Source organism: Pezoporus flaviventris, unplaced genomic scaffold (genome assembly GCF_033815535.1).
Source record: "Pezoporus flaviventris isolate CSIRO_AGI_PZ_B2104156 unplaced genomic scaffold, CSIRO_AGI_Pfla_v1 ptg000078l, whole genome shotgun sequence".
NCBI classification, from domain to species: Eukaryota; Metazoa; Chordata; class Aves; order Psittaciformes; family Psittacidae; genus Pezoporus; species Pezoporus flaviventris.
Genome location: NW_026892626.1, coordinates 1,145,601 through 1,160,569, shown reverse-complemented (window position 1 = coordinate 1,160,569; position 14,969 = coordinate 1,145,601). Strand labels below are relative to the sequence as shown.

Sequence of the window (14,969 nt, the reverse complement as noted above, 5' to 3'; positions counted from 1 at the left end):
TTGGCAGGATTTTTTTTCAGATAAGACTTACCTTGAAACTATATTGTTTGTCTACCTGTGCAATTACCCATCAAATCAAGTTGTAGGGGAAAAAAAAAATGCATTCTAGAGGTTTCCTTTGGACAGCATGAAACCTTTTGATCCAGCTTGAGCCTCCAGACTCCATACATTCAGACTGCAGTGCTGGTGTGGTTGCAGTGACACAAGGCAAAAAGAAAATGAAAGGTCCTTTCAGGATAGTAGGTGTGATCCTTTCCCAGTAAGTGCAAGGAGAATGTTTTATTCCTCATCAACTTGCCTGGATCAGGATGTCCTTCTTGCCCTAAGAAAATCCTTTGTAATTAAACCTTTTTTCTGCAATATGTCAGGGCACATAACAAGGATTTTCCTGCCTGGAAGTAGTGTGATCTTAGATATTTCTAGATACAGCTCAGGCTGGAGGTATGAACAGAAATATGATCATTTATGCCCACCATCTTTGAAGCTGGGAGGGTCCTGATTTCAATCTCAGCAACAAAGGGCATGTGTAAGTAATGCTTGGTTTAAAAGGTCTGAAATGACTCTCATCATATCCTCTGGCTGCCTGTCTCATCCAGCCAGTCTCACCTCATCCCATAGGAACAGGCAGCTGGATCCCATCCGTGCTGCCATCCCAGCCATCCTGTAGCTGAGATCACTGGGGCCAGATATCGTGAGGTGGGGGCTTGAGGGGCACTGTCCCCTGTTAATACCCCTGTCACATAGCACAGCTATGCAGCATCATAGGCTCTCTCAGCCAAGAAGGCAAGAAGGCACACAGGGGTGGGAAGAAGCCCCAGGACTGACTCTTTTCTGAGGCTGAACCAGACCCTAGATGAGAGAGGAACCCCAGGAGATGGCCTTGTTTCCCCTACCAGCAATGTGTTCTGCAGTCAAAGACTGAAAGCAACCCCATCCCGCTCTGTGGTCCCCATGTGTCACCACTGACGCCTGCCACTAGCTCTGCTGCACTCATCTCCTTGGCTGCATCATGGAGGATGCTCAGCCGCTGCCATCCTGCTGTCACTGTCTCTCACACAGTTTGGCACACAAACAGCCAAAGGCTGAGGAGATGTGCAATGAGTAGTCAACCTTGCCATTGCCTTTCTCAATACTTTGAGATGATAAGCCACCAGCTGGCAGGTGGCTGCCAGTGTGTGGAGCCTTACACAGTTCTTCTGGCAGTTGAAGCACAGAAGGCAATATGCTCTCCACCAGAGAACATCAGCTGGTGATGTGTGATGCTTTTTCTCAGATAGGGGATGGATGTGAGATGCTCCTGATGCTGCCAGCACTTCTGAGACAGCAGGTGAAATAAAAAAGGTCCTGCTACCTGTTATCTCGGGATCTGTCCTCTGCAGGTGGGCATGTCTAGGGAGATGTGATTGATTTAAGTCACACTAACAAATGTGGTTTTGTCCTTACAGGATGTATCAGCTTGGCTACTGCTTGACTTGCTCTGGGAATCACACTTCAGCATCATAGCCCTGTACCTTCAGTCAGCAACCCAAGAACTGCAGTGAAGGCTGAGTAGGCACCTCCCCAGGACTCCCTGGGCTTCTCCTAGGGCTGTCCCTAGAGTGGCTCTTTACCCTTGGCTTTGTTTGGCATCCCCAGCCCTTTCCTGTAACAGCAGCTGCTGGAAGTGTGAATTTCCAGGCCTGAGGACTGCTCACTGGAGCATGTGCAGTCCAAGAACCAGTGGAGAAAAGCACCAGGTCCCATCCCTTGCTGTAGATGCAAAACCTGCCTCATTCTCATTGCAGAAGAGTCTCACTGTGGGAATCTGCAGCTCTCCCATGCCTCCTGGTTAGTAGAGCTGTGGGGCTGTGAGGATCCCTTGGCTTTCACCTGCATGCACATGGGCAGGTTTTGTTCCTAGCTGTGCTAGTTCTGCTTTTGGACAGGCCAAGGGCTGTCTGATGAGCTGTTCGGGTGTTTGAGTCCAGAGCCTTGTCCAGGGCTACAACTGTCCCAGATCTGAGCTGCTTTGGAGACATCTGCCCTCCAGGGATGAGAAGAGGTTCCCAGGCCTGCTGAGAAGAAAACCATCGCTGCCTGCTTGGCACCGGAGCTTGGATGGGAATTCTGTTTTTCATGAGCAGGCTGAGCGGTCAGCACATACCATGAGCAACAGTCAGAGGAGCAATAAATAGCCTACCCAGACCAGAAGGAGACAACCTGTTCAGACTGGACCACTCATCCCCTGTGCTGGACAGAATAACTATTGCTCTGTGTCAAGGTCTCATGTGCTGAGGAGAGAAAGCCTCTGGCCAGGCCCAGCCTGCACCTAGCGGGTTCTCCAAGAGCAGCCATGGTTACTGCTTCAACCGGCACGTCCCAAGGATGTGGTAGGCAGCCATCAGGATTGTCTTTGTTCCAGTGAGATGTTTCACTCCTGCTCCCGAAGACGTGCCAAGAGGCAGATGCCATTGCTGCAGGCTGGCTGTGGACTTCTCCTCCAGGGCTGGTTCCCATTTGGGATTGAACCCCACCATACTTCTCCATTCCAGTGAAAGACCCAGCTTTGCTCATTCTCCAGAAAAAGGAGCACTTTGAAAATGTTAAGGTTCCATAACTCATACCAGGAAAACCTTGTGTTCCCCAATGAGGTTTCTTTGTGGTCTTATACCACCCGTAAGACTGTGGGGAAGAGGAGAGGTCCCAAATAGCCAGTGCAAGCCCATCACTTAGCATTTCCCCTTCTCCCTTTTAAAGTCTACAACGGGAGCAGGCATGAAAGGCATTCCTGCAGCTACAGGCCAGTGTTTCTTCCCAGTCACCTCCTGCTGAGCAACAAATCTGGGATAGCCAGGGGTTGTAAAGTCCTCTGAACCTGAAAAGTGCTAACCAAGAGAATAAAGCACAACAAGAGTGTTATTAATAAATGCCAGCTGCTGTTATATAACTCCTAATCATGAGCTGCGTCTTTCGGCCCCCATTGTTCCATTGTCAGGCCCCATTATCTGGGACCCATGGACCACAAGAAATAGGCTGGGCTCTGCGGGTTTGCAAACTTTCTTGTTGGAAAGCTTTTCATGCAATTGTTTTTGCTTTGTGCTGTTGCCTTCCTTATTGTACAGATGTGGGTGTGTATCGCAGCCCACACCCTCTGACTTTTGCCTCAGGATAACTTTGAAAATGAGCTGATCCATCTCAGTGAGTGTTTTCCCTAAGAATTTGCTTTAAAAACAGCAACATTCAAACAAAAAAAAAACCCACCTCATTTTCCTGAAGTGAAGCTCGTGCTGGGGAAAGATGCTGGCCTGGAATCCAAGCAGAATAAAGACTGCACTTTATCCTCAGAAGAGACTCCCCGCAGGACTGTCAGTGCCTTAGCCCAGGCCTGAAGGAAGAATGGAGTGTGGGGTAATCAGGTCTCTGGGACTCATTTGGAGCAGGGCATCTCTGTGGTTGCAGGGCTGGGCTATCAGTCCTCCCCTGCCAGCTTACAAGCTTTCAGCAGTCCCGCTTCAAATGCACCTTCATAGAATCCCAGACTGGTTAAAGCTCACCCAGTTCCAACCCCCTGCCACGGGCAGGGACACCTTCCACTAGACCAGGTTGCTCCAAGCCCCATCCAACCTGGCCTTGAACACTGCCAGGGATGGGGCAGCCACAGCTTCTCTGGGCACCCTGTGCCAGCGCCTCAGCACCCTCACAGGGAAGAACTGCCTAAGAGCGCATCTCAATCTCCTCTCTGTCAGGTTAAAGCCATTCCCCTGTGTCCTCATGGACACATCAAGGAAGGCTTCTTCATGGCATTTCTCCCTGGAAATCAACATGAAGCTTATCTGGCACCAGTGCAAGCTTGTGAGTCGCATCTGTACTTACAGGCTAATCATAGAATCAAAGAATCACAGAACAGTTTGGGTTGGAAGCTTTGGACCTTAAAGCTCAACCAGTTCCAACCCCCTGCTGCGGGCAAGGACTTTCACTAGACCAGGTTGCTGTGCAAAAAGAGGAGAGTGTAGTTCTTCGTGGCACCTTCATGCTGGCCAGTATAAGATACACCAGCATGGGAAGCTCTGCGTGCTGGGTTATGGCTGTTAGGTTGGTTGGGTCATGGCTGTTCAGGTTAGAGGTGCAGTCATTTCCCAGGGCTTAGAACTGACCACACCAAAAAAAAAATGGGTTTCTGGTCAAAATTAAAAATTTGATTGAACTTTGCCTAGGTTTGGAAGAGAAATTATAAATCAAAACTGAGAAATGCCAGGCTGTTGTGTTCATTTCCTAAGGCCTGTATTTTCTCTAAGAACAATATGCTTTAAACATCATTGTGTTTTTTCTTCCTTTCACTGGAAAACCTGAAATGACACAGGAAGCTAAAAATAGTAACAGTACCCAACCAAGTCATCGGTGCTTTTCAGTCAGCTTCAATGCAAACTTCAGTGTTGGTTGGGCAGGATTTGTTATTTTTCTGACCAGGCCCTATATTAGATTCCTGAATATATCTGACCAAAATGGTCTAGGAAAGCCACCAACCCATTCCTGAATGGTTTTCCCTGGAGTTCACCCAGTGCTTCACATCTTCAGGCAGCAACAACCAGTAAGCACAGTGATGCTCTTGGGATAGGGATGGAGATGAGTGCTGCAGTGTGACCACAGTGTGGTCCCCAAGCCTGGGGCTGCAGCCCTGTGGTCACCCTCCTTCATGCTCAGGAGAGATGGGCTCTGAGACACTGTTCCCCCAGAACCATCCTTGGTGGCTGCATCTCCTCCCCAGATGAGTCCAAGCTGTCCGCAGTGGCCATCCTCTGGCCCATCCTGTTTTGCACTGAAAAGCAGGTGCAGAACATGCATGGCTATCACCAGGCATCTTCTCACCTCCTTCTGCCCTGCCAGTACCTTTAATACAGAACAAGACGCAAGGCACAGAGGTTGTGTGTGTGTGCTGTGCAGGGAGCTGGAGCAGCCCTGGAGACTACTCTCCTGGGACCTCTGCATGGCACAGAGACATCTACCTAACAATTGAGGGAATATTTTCCACCCAAAGAATCCATCTCATGGTCCCCTCTTCATTTGTGACACAAGGGAAAATGTGAACCAGCCAAGACGCGTGAATCACTGTCCCAAACAACATATAATGAACTCATAAAATCAAAGGCAGGGTTTGTTTCAACCCGTGCTGCCAGGGCTCCTTGGACATTGTCTGGAATGAATTTAAGTTGTTACAAAACTCCCTGTGTCTCTGTGTCTCTTTCCCCCATCCCATCTTTCTTCTCTTCCCACCTTATGCTTTGCTTTCTTATTAAATCCTTCCCCCTCCTTTCCCTCCCACCTTTCCTCTCTATCTCCTGCCTTCATTCTCTCCCTTCTTGCCCTGGTCCCTCCTTCCCAACCCTTTGCCCCAGCTCTTCCCCTCGCATCCCTGCTCCCCCAGCCATCCCTGTGGCTGCTGGCCAGGTACCCCCACCATTTCCAAACAGGCTCATTTCCAGGACAACTTCAAAGATGCAGCCATGCCAATGGACCCCCTGTGCTCTGCTCTGGTGGGATCTCAGCCCCAGGGCCATCAGCAGAGGCTGGGTGGAAAGGTGACCTTCCCCAGTAGTACCTGGGGCTGGAGTAGTGCAGCCACAGAAGACCAGAGTGAACCCCACCTCCAGCCACATGTAGCCCCAGCAAGTGCCGTGCTGTGGCTGAGGGCAGGGACATGCTGGCCTAGGCCAGGGGCCACAGTGAGAGGCTTTGGCAGCTATGCTTGGGAAATGTCTGCACACCTCATTTGCCCACTCTGTGCTCTACTTCACCACCGCTGGGAGCAGGGGCGTGCTCCATGGTTTCCGCTGGGTTTGATGGTGTTGTCAGCAGCACAGACGTGATGGCACATTGATTTCAACAGGTGGTCCTGCTCCTTCTGCTGCCTCCTAGAAATTACCTCCATCCCTACAGGTCTGCCCATGTTCTGGCACTCCCAAAGAAGACAAGGAAGCAGGCACTTAAATCCCACCATTTCAAATAGCCAGATTTAATTACATCACAAAAGGTGCTAGTGCGGGCAACTGAGCGGGCTCTGGAGCCGCAGGCTGCTTGCAGAGACAGTGGGACACTGCCTAAGGCAAGCTTGGGCAACAGCAGGTCCTGCTGCTTTGGGGACTTGGGCTGGCATCGCCGTGTTGCAACTCATGGTTCCAGCAGCACGCTTGGAGCAAACCAAGGACCCCCTGTGCCATGTCCAATTGAGTGGTAGCAGCATGGCTCACGCTGCTGAGGCTTTCTGGACTCCCAGCCCAGATCTACCCAAACACTAAAGGCTGTATTGGTTTGGAGCAAGCAATACACAGGCCAAACCTCAAACCAGCCATGCCAGAGCCAGCCTAGTGAGCTGCTCCTGGCTCACACAGGGCAGCCTTCATCTGCCAGGCAGGTCTGTGGGCCTTTCCCTTGGTGTCCAGCTGGGAGCACCCCTGCTGTACCCAGAACTGTGCTCCTGTTGCAGCATCAGCAGCCACTTTCTGTGGGGAACAACAGCTCCTTTAATGCTGTGGATGAGGTGCTGCCCACCAGCCAGTGCAGCTCAGATTCCTCCAGTGCACCAAGACGTTGCCCAGCTCCTTCACATACCTACAGCAAGCACAGGGGTGGTGGGCACCTGACTGGAGCTGGTGAGGAGTAAGGTCCTCTGCAGATGCTGAGATACCTCATGAGGTTTAGTATAAGAGCTGCTTGTGCTAAGGCCAAGTTTTGCTGCTGACTTCAGACCTGTGGACAGCGTTTGCAAAGCAGCTCCCAAAGGTCATATGGGATGTTTTCCTGGAAAAACTGTTGCTCTGCATCCACATAACCCAGCTCCAGCAGAGCTGCTGCTGGGCAGCCGTTGTTCCAGGGAGATCCGCCACACAGGGAGCGTGCTGGAGACCCCACGATCACAAGCGAGGACACCACACAACATCCTCCCACTGCTGACAACATAAACGTATGTGCAAGCGCCTCAGCGGACTGGCTTTTCCCGGGCCCACCCGCTCCCAAGCTGCCGGAGAGCCGGGGCTGGGACAGCAGCGGCGGAGGAACGGCACCACCTCGCGGCTGTTCTGCCGGAGATGTGCGCCCATCGCGGCCGCATCGGGCCTCTCACCCTGCCACCGGCCGCCTAGGGAGCAGGGGATTCCTGGCGCGGAGAAGAGCAGAATGAGGTGCCTGCGGAGCTGCAACTGGCTGCGGGCATAGAGGGTGGCGTTTGGGAAGTGGTGCACATCTTTGACTGTCCATTGCACCCTCTTCCCACAGCATCCTGCCGGTCCAAGATTGGGGAGGGAATCACACCAACCCCTTAGCATCCCTCCAGCTTCCCTCTGGTGAGCTGAAGCTTCTGTTCAGTGCCGGACCTGTGCAATGTTCACATACAGCATCCTCCGAGTGGAGTGAGCAGGGTCAGAGTGGGAAAAAAACATGTAACATCCGTTTGTGGTGGTGTTAAGTGCTGGATGTTGCACTTTGTTTTCCCAAGGCATGTTCATTCACACCTTTCACGCAGTAATCCCTATCCCCACTGGGGTCTGCCTCTCCTGTCTGCTTCTGCTTGGAAATGGCTATTTATGTCGGTGAGGAAACAGATCATGTATAAATGATTCCTGAGCCCCAGCTGCTCAGCTTTCCCCTGGGAGCTGAGGGCAATAGCATGTGTTCTGTCTGTGTCTCTGTCCGTGGCAACCTCGTGCTGATTTTACACAGGCTCATAGGGGCACCCAGACCTGAGAACCTCACCATGAGCTGCTCCAATGGCCCTCCTGGGTGGCAGAGAAGTGAGGTCAAAGCACAGTGCAGCACTGCTGCTCCCCAGGAAAGGCCCACTGGGGCTGCCTGCATACCACCATGGTGCTCAAACCGTGGGTGCTGCCTGTGCCTAGACACCAGGCTCTCTGGCCATGTAGAGCAAGAGAAAGGAATCCTGCCAACTATACCAATTTGTCATTAAACGAGTGGTTTAGGGTCACTCCAAGCATGACCATCAAAGCAAGAGGGATTTTATTATGATTTTTAAAGGTACAACCTAACAGAATTTGACAGCAAGGTTCAGTCTATTACTTATTACATGGACCCGAATGTGCTATGGGGTTGGGTTGGCTAGTGATGACCAGGAGGCTGGAGAGGACAAGACCCCCAAAGACTGGTGAGTCACAGGTGAGTCCTAAGCCTCTGGTGTGATGCAGCAGTGGCAGGTTGCCTTCAGCAAAGCACACCCCATGGCATGAGATGTTTGTACTTCTCTGCATGCCCTGAAGTCCATGTTTCAGTTCCTGGGGACCTGCACTCCAGAAAACACCAGGTGTGAGGACAGGCTCTGAACACAGGGTGGAAAGGGAGATGTGTCTGCCTGGAGACTGCCAGCCCAGCACAGGTGGAGGTGGAGGTGAAGTGCCTTTGGAGAATAAATGGCACAGAAAGAAGAGAAACATGGGAATTACGGAATCAGTCTGAATATGACCCAGTGGCGAAAATTGACTCCTCTTCTTCCCCTGCAGTGGGGCAGGGGCCTGTGAGACCAGCCAAAGAAAAGAGTCTTCCCTTGTCATAGAATCAGACTGGTTTGGGTTGGAAGGGACCTTAAAGCTCATCCAGTTCCAACCCCCTGCCATGCACAGGGACACCTTCCACTAGACCAGGTTGCTCCAAGCCCCATCCAACCTGACCTTGAACACTGCCAGGGATGGGGCAGCCACAGCTGCTCTGGGCACCCTGTGCCAGCACCTCAGCACCCTCACAGGGAAGAACTTCTGCCTAAGAGCTCACCTCAGTCTCCCCTCTGTCAGGTTAAAGCCATTCCCCCTTGTCCTGTCCCTACAGGCCCTCGTCCAAAGCCCCTCTCCAGGTTTCTTGCAGCCCCTTTAGGCACTGGAAGCTGCTCTAAGGCCTCCCCTTAAGGAGCCTTCTCTTCTCCAGGCTGAACCAGCCCAGCTCTCTCAGCCTGGCTCCAGAGCAGAGCTGCTCCAGCCTCCTTCTCCACTGAAGGATTAAAGAAGGACTCGAGGAAGGTAGCACATGGGGTCTCTTCCCTGCCTGCCAGACCAGGAGGAAGGAGCATGGGAACACGAACTTCTGCCTCTTGGAGCCTTTCGTACCGGAACACGGAGGATGCGAGGGGCTGGTGCTGTCTGTACGGGACCTTCTCCTCCCTCCGACGGGGCCGGGAAGCCCGGCAGGGGGAGAGCGAGGGCCGCGAACAGCGCAGCGGCGGCACCGGGACCAGCACCGGCACCGGAACTGGTTGTGAGAGGCCGGCCGTGCGGTGGCGGGCAAGCGCGAGAGGCACGGACCGAGGGAAAGAGGGAGGGAGGGAGAGCTGTGGCGGTGCGGCCCGAAGGAGAGGGAGTGTGGGGAGACCTGCCACGACATTTCGGTATGGAAAGAGGACTTACAAGAAGGATGGAGAGGGGCTTTTGACAAAGGCCTGTAGGGACAGGACAAGGGGGAATGGCTTTAACCTGACAGAGGGGAGACTGAGATGAGCTCTTAGGCAGAAGCTCTTCCCTGTGAGGGTGCTGAGGCGCTGGCACAGGGTGCCCAGAGAAGCTGTGGCTGCCTCATCCCTGGCAGTGTTCAAGGGCAGGTTGGATGGGGCTTGGAGCAACCTGGTCTAGCAGAAGGTGTCCCTGCCCATGGCAGGGGGTTGGAACTGGATGAGCTTTAAGGTCCCTTTCAACCCAAATCAGTCTGTGTCTCTGTATCTGCCACTGCTGACTCAGTGCCAGAGACACAGCTTTTGCTCTGACAGCTTGTGCATCTCTTGTGTCCTTCCAGCAATCCCCCATTAAATGAGCATCCTGGCTGGCACCAGATGTTGGGCCTTCATGTGGCATGAGAAGCAGGAACAGATGCACATGTAGAGGGAGCTTGCAGAGCTGCCTGCAGACACGGGGATGACAGAAACCACACAATGCATTTGCCCTCTCCTCCTCGCAGTCCTAACAATTCAGTCCAGGAATGCAGTGAGCATTGGGAACATGGTTCCTGGTAATGTTGGCAAACCAAGAGACACCCAGCAGAGTCTCAGCAGTCTGATTCCTACCATAGTGAGTGTTCCATCCCTGCTGATGTCCTCAGCAGCCCCCTATTTGCCAAACCCAGATTCACATTTTTCTCTTGGGCTCTCCACCCTACAAAGGGGATATGCAGCAAACAGTGGAAATGAGGAATCAGGAAACAGCTTCTGCCCTTCTCAGGTGGGGTTTAACTGATGTGAGGCCTGTAGACATCAGTTCCAGGACTTCCCTGTATGGTAGCCAGCATATGTTTGGGACTCAGGATGTAGGTAGATGAGTGTGAAAAGAGCAGCTATGGGGCTGTGGTGACACAGCACCACTGTGGAGCAGCCAGGCCAGGCCAGCTCAGCATCACAGCTCATATTTATGGTGGTCCTTGTGCTTTCTGGTGAGGAAAACACCTTCAGGACCATCCGTGGGACAATTCCTTCTTTGTGCCACCTCAGGATCTTGGAGCTGAGTACAATGGGGCTTTTGCCCCATTGCCTTGGTCATCCCAGCTGTTCCCAGCCCCATGCACAAAGTCTTACACTTTCCTGGTAATCACTGCCCTCACAAACACACACTGGCCCTGCACTTGCTTTTCCACTGGCATCTGCATCTGGGCTGCTGGGGCTTTGTGGCTTATGCCTTTTCCTTCTGACTCTCCAAATGCACAAGAACGTTTGTGGCATCAGACTTACAGACCCCTACAGTTCCCCTGCCCACAGTTCGGGTCTCCTCTGCCCTGTCACCTGGTGGCTTTGCGCTTGTTTATCCATACTGCTGCCGCTAGAGTAGTGGGAAAATGTGTTTTGTGCAACACGGCTGACAGCAGCAAACAGCATTTTCCCTGGGACTCGAGGCCAGCTGGGGTCTCATCCTTCAGCAAGCATCTGCCAGACGGATGGAGAGAGGCTTCTTCTGCAACCTGCTGCGCTGGAGCAACAGGATGTGGGGACCAGGGGTCTCCTCCATAACTAGGGGTCCTCAGGTTTGGGGTGATGCTGGTGATGCCTTGAACATAATGGGTGAGCACCGTATGGGCACCTTGCTCTTCTCACCACCTCTGGTACCCTCCTCTGTCCTCACAAGGGCATCCATATGAAGGATGTTCTCCAGGCCAAGCTAGAAGATGTGGGGGGTGCAGTGCTGTGAACACGAACCTAGTGAACGAGGGGATCCAGGTCCAGGTTTTCTGCTCTCCTCTGCCGCCTCACACAAACGCTGATTAGATTAGTTTCACCTTTTTCTTCCCCCACTCACAGGTGGCCTGGGATGAATAGGGTAGTCAGACTTTTTCCCTGGGGAAGCCCGGAGGCAGTAGGGATGAGTAGTCTCTCGCAGTGGGTTCCCTATTTCTCTTCCTTACGAGCGAAAATCAGAGGTTGAGATTGGTGCTGGCATAGCAGCTTCGGCATCGTGAACTGGAGCAAAAGCTCCATTCTCCTACTCCTTCGTAAGAGGAGGCTGTTCCGGCCTCGTAAATCCGTCATTTCTTCTGCTTTGGGAAGCACGGGGAGGATTATACGCGGCACCGGCTGAGCCCTTGGCGTCCAGGGCCACAGCGGCGATGGGTCCACTCCGGACAGAACTCCCGGGTGGCCGCGGGGCTGGAGCGGGCGGCAGGTGGGAGCCCGCCCCGCACGGTGCCCCGACGGGGAGGGTTGTCCGCCGGCGGGGAGGCCCCTTCCTCCCGGCCTGGCCAGCTTCGATGCCGGCCCCTTCCCGCTCCGGTCCCGGCGGGGCGGCGGCGGAGGGCGGAGGCAGGGCGGGCAGCGCGGCGGCGGGCGGTGCGCACACACACACACACCTCCCTGCATGTGATTAAATGGCTCAAAATCTGCTTCTGATTTCCTCGGGGAGGTGACTTTTCCCTTCTTTTCAACCCGGGATTTATTAGAGCCTTTTTACTCCTCTCCCAGGCAGCGGTCGCGGCTCAGTTCCTCCATTTCTTGCTTTTCTTTTTCTCTCTCTCTCTCTCTCTCTCTATATATATATATTCATATATATATATTAATTTTATTGGGTGTTTTTCCCTTTCTTCTCTCTTTCTCCTTCTCTCTCGCAGCCGGAGCAGCCGCGGGCGGTGCGGTGGAGAGGGCAGGAGCGCGGTCGGCTGCGGGCACGGCGCTGGGGACCCGCCCGCACTGCCGGGAGCAGCCCTCCCTCTTCGCACTATTTCGCTTTATTTTGCTTTCTCTTTCCCCCACCTTCCTTGGCAACTTGTTATTATTGCTGGGTGGGGGGGTTTGGTGTTTTTTTTTTGGGGGGGGGTGGGTGGTCCTTCCTTTTTCTTTTTTTTTTGGGGGGGTGGGGGTGCTTTTTGGGTGGTTCCCCCCCCCCTTTTTTCCTGTGCTGCGATCAGCCAAGGGAAGGGGGAGCTGTCCCACGTCTCCCGCCCCGCTGCTGCTGCTGCCCCGGCTCCTCTCACTCCTGGACCTGCTGCCCGGACTGACCCTGCTACCTGCCCGCCCGGGGTAAGCTGCTCTTCCAACTTCCCGGCCAGGCGGCTCCTACTCGGCTCCCCACCGCTCCCTCCCTCGCTGCCTTTTATTCCTCTCCCCCCCCCCCCCCCCCCCAGCCCTTTATTTCCCTTTCCATGCTTTCACCGCTGCTAACGGGACCTCCCCGCGGTGGGGCTGGGGTTGCCGCCCGCCCGCCAGCAGCCGGGCAAGACTCCGGTATCTTCGGCCGCCGCCGCTCTGCGCGTTGACCCGGCTCCACTCGGTTCACAGCCGCAGCGCCGGCCGGGGTACGCGGGGCACCCGGCGCTGCACGGAGGCCCGCGTTGTCTGATCCCCTTCCCGCTGCTGCGAGGCTGCCGGGGGGACCCGGTGCGGGAGCGCTGCCATGCGCTGCCTGCAGTGCCCGCGCACGGGGCACGCACGTGCTGCCCGCAGCGCCTGCGCGACGCCTTCACCCACTCCAAAGGTCCCCACCAGCACAAAGCCACTGGGCACCTTGGTAGTGTGTCCTCACCCTTGCCACCAGCTCAGGCTTGGGGTTATCGCTGGTCCCTTCCCGACACTGCTGCCCTGGGGAGACCTCTCTGCGTGGCAGCTCAGAGCTGGGCTTCCCTGTGGAAGCAGCTCCTGCTGTTGCTGCAGTCCTGGGGCCAGGCTGAGACCCCTTTAGCACTCCCAGCACCCTGCCCCACATGAGAGCACGCAGCTCCAGCCAGAGCACGTGGAGGGGGTGTTGGCACAGGGAGAAGGGAAGCTGGGGTTTCTGCTTTTCTGTCTTGGAGCTGCTGAACCCTCATTCCTTCAAAGCGCTGTCCCTCCCGCAGCTTCCTGGCCCACCGGGGAGTGGGTGGGTGGAAATAACTTTCCTGGGATAAGGAATAACTGGTGTGATGGGGAACGTGGTGCTCAGCAGTCTGCTGCCTCACTTGGCTCTCGCTGAGCAGGTAAGTGAGGAAGGCCCCGTGGGGAGGAGCCAGTGCTTGTGGCTCCTGCTGGCTGGATGCTCATCTACGCAGTGTTTGTGCATGGGCTCTCCTTGACCTGATGAGGGGCTGAGCATTCCCACCTCTGACCATGCCATTTGTTTCGGACCTGAGATGATACTGAGCATAAACCTGATTTGCCAACCCTGGACATGGAAGCGACACAGATCCTTCTTCCCTGGCCGAGTTCGCTGTTACCCACTCTCAAAGCCATGAGAGTCTGGAGCTCCCTGCAGCCAGTGCAGCAGGAATGTGGCTTAAGCTGTGCTCCAAAACCACCCTCCAAGGCATTTGGATGGATGGATGGCAACTCTTTTTGTTTGTTTTTTGTTGTTGTTGTTGTGGTTTTTTTGTTGTTGTTGGTTTTTTTTTTCCCCTAGCAATATCCCATTTATAAAACAGAGGGAGCTGGCGTGCTGCTCTGACCACCTGGCTGGAGCAAGCTGGTGAGGGGACAGGAGGTCTTGCAGCCCACCAGCGCAGGGTGGGCTGTGGGGGTCCCAACATCCCTCCCTCCTCTGCCAGTACATGGAACAAGGGTGAGTTGGTCCCTGCAGAGCAGAGGGCAGGTGTAATCCTGGGCTGGGAAGGAGCCAAGGTGAGTCTGCAGCCTAGAGAAGGAAGAAGTTGAGCCCAGGGATGCAGCTGAGCACGCTGTGGCCTGAAGTGAGGAGCCCACCAAAACTGCAAGCTGGTAGGAGTGTGGGCTGAGGAACGTTGCTGCTGCTCCTTAGCACCAGAACATGTGTCTTCAGCCTGAGCTGGCTGGAACAGGGGCCCCACCTTGGGTGGCAGTTGGTGGTGTGGGTCTGAGCAGGGTTTCCCAGCCTGGAAGGAGGTGAGCATCAGCACAGACCTTGGAGCACACACTGAGACTTCCATCGGCAGAGAAGAGGCCACCATGCTAAGGATGTCCATTGCACCTCTGCCTTCTGTTACCCCACCCTGTTAGTCAGGCCCTGCTCCATAAGGAAGCAATTATTTTGTGCCCCCATGAGCCCCTCCCTGAGCCTGCGCAGGACACTTGCAGTCTGTATGGAAACGCGACAGATTTTCCATATTCTGCTTTGCCCTGTGATGTTGAAAAATATACGTGACAGCCTCTTCCAAAGGCTGCAGACTTGGCTGGCACTCAAGCAACAACAGGCTGTGGGACACCAGGAGCATGAAATATCCTACCAACAGCCAGAGAGGGGGTAAAACAAAAAAGCTAAAGCTGAGATGTCAAAGTGCAGCGTGTTTCCGGCCCCATTGTCGTGAGCCATATTCGACCCAATGTAAGAGATCTTTCAAAGCCAGCCAAATGCTGTCATCTCTGAATGCCATTTTAAATATTCATCCAGACTATTTTCAACATCTGTGCCCGGCATGTTGTGAAAAGGCAACAAGGGACGTTATGGAAACCAGATCACTGTATTCCTGTATGGAAGAGTGGAAAGGGGTTGAAGCAATGAGGACTTCTAGGCTGGGACCATGCAAGTCCCGTGCACTGGCTGGGCGCAGGAGGAGGAAAACCCTCTGCACCTCCAGGGGTGCTC

At 54.2% G+C, this 14,969-nt stretch overlaps 2 protein-coding genes and 1 long non-coding RNA gene across 4 annotated transcripts in view; all 3 read left to right on the top strand.

Moving 5' to 3' along the window:
• The first annotated feature begins 201 nt into the window (after positions 1–201).
• LOC133279767 (uncharacterized) lies at positions 202–2,933 on the top strand. The gene is made up of 2 exons (XR_009746977.1): positions 202–1,327; positions 1,446–2,933. It is a non-coding gene; the product is annotated as an uncharacterized LOC133279767 (long non-coding RNA).
• Positions 2,934–3,528: 595 nt separating this feature from the next.
• CUNH8orf33 (chromosome unknown C8orf33 homolog) overlaps positions 3,529–14,969 on the top strand; it is a 212,552-nt gene continuing 201,111 nt past the window's right edge. The window contains exon 1 of the mRNA XM_061473853.1: positions 3,529–3,581. The gene's annotated coding sequence lies outside the window, so the exon portion shown is untranslated. The remainder of the gene's footprint in view (positions 3,582–14,969) is intronic.
• NTN3 (netrin 3) overlaps positions 11,492–14,969 on the top strand; it is a 30,517-nt gene continuing 27,039 nt past the window's right edge. The window contains exon 1 of one of the 2 annotated variants that reach the window (XM_061473423.1): positions 11,492–11,609. The gene's annotated coding sequence lies outside the window, so the exon portion shown is untranslated. Of the gene's footprint in view, positions 11,610–12,323; positions 12,461–14,969 lie in introns of those variants that run through there. The other variant, XM_061473424.1, reaches the window with a different exon arrangement.